Source organism: Cryptomeria japonica, chromosome 7 (genome assembly GCF_030272615.1).
Source record: "Cryptomeria japonica chromosome 7, Sugi_1.0, whole genome shotgun sequence".
Lineage (NCBI taxonomy): Eukaryota > Viridiplantae > Streptophyta > Pinopsida > Cupressales > Cupressaceae > Cryptomeria > Cryptomeria japonica.
In genome coordinates this window covers 228,700,306-228,701,932 of record NC_081411.1, presented here as the reverse complement: position 1 = coordinate 228,701,932, position 1,627 = coordinate 228,700,306, and positions in this window count along the sequence as shown.

Here is a 1,627-nt window from a genome sequence, read left to right as displayed (position 1 = left end):
TAATGATTTGGGACCCTTCCCTACTTATTTAAAGAAAAACACTACCATATTTAAATGAACGACTTATTTTATAAATGACACATGTGTCATTTATAAATCAAATCAAGAAAAGCCTATAACTACAAATAGTTTTTCAATCCCTAATTAAAGGAGGGGAAAGGTAGTATTTTAGAAGAGCATAGATTTTGATATTGTCTTCCAAATTTAGTTTGTACTATACGTTAAGAGGTCAATACCAAACAAAAATGTATTTCACATCAAAACAACCTTTTAAATAAGGTCCCTATATATTTAATTTAGTTCTAAAAAATAGATGGTAATGCTTTGAATCTTCTCTTTAATTCAAACAAAATTGTTGCAAACATGTAATAGTTGTAACACATCCATGTTAACAGGTATAAACAATCACGCCAAGGACACATGGCAGTCTTAAATTTACTTTTTATCAAACACTTCTTGAGAAATGAAACAGAATAATGATTTACATCACAATTGGTATATTTTTTTATATTTTTTATATTATAACAAAATCGATCTTGTGAACCACACATCTAGAAAGAAAGCTTGATGAGAAGTGCAAGACATATTAGAAGTTAGGTAGAAAGATAAGAAGGGAGTGGTTGGTGAAACTAGGATATTGGGTATTGTTAATACCAAATTTGCATTTGGGTTGTTCCATTACAAATTCAAAGTATAGAGATGGGGTTCGGTTTAAGAGAAAAAAACTCAAGTGTGTTCATAGTGGAAATCATAACGAATGGCAAATAGGTAGAGGAAGCTAGATAGAGGAAAGAGGCATGCATTCTTACAGTGCCCATAGCCATAGTAGGCAAATTCACCAATTTCTACTATCCCACCATGGTGTCCATTGGCCTTTTTTTATCCTTATTTAGCCAAGAATGAGGGCTATCTAACTCGGATAGAAAATGAGCATGAGAAGCAACTTTGGGGAATGAAATCAAACAAGTTATCCACTAGAAGATTTTGCAGTTTTTGGAAAATGGTTTATTCATTATCTTTGTGTTATATGTTGATGATATGCTTGTAACTAGTAAAAGCATGGATGAAATCAATAATTTAAAGGTTCAGTTGGCTAGGACATTTAATATAAATAATCTAGGAGTAGGAAACAAATTTTGGCCATAGAGATACACAAAGATAGGGAACATGGTAAGGTTTCGTTATCATAGCAGAAATATGTGGAGAAGATCCTCATAAGATTTGGTCTGCAAGATGTGAAGCCTATAAATATCACTTTCGGTTCCCATTTTAAGCTTTCTTCAAGTTTATGTCCTAGTTATAAGGAAGAAAAGGACTATATGTCTCATGTATCGTATCTTAATGTAGTAGGAAGTTTGAATCATGCAATGGTATGTACAAGACCAAATATTTCACATGTAGTTGGTGTTGTTAGTAGACACATGCCAAATCCAGGTAAAGAGAATTGGGCAGCAGTGAAAGGGATGCTTCGATATCTCTGAGACACAAGTGATTATTGTATCACCGATGATGGTTGTAGCAGTTTACTGTGTGGTTATGTCGATTCTAATTTTGTAGGTGATTTGGACAAAAGGATATGTACATCAGGTTATGTCTTTACTTTTGTAGGTGGAGTTGTTTGTTGGAT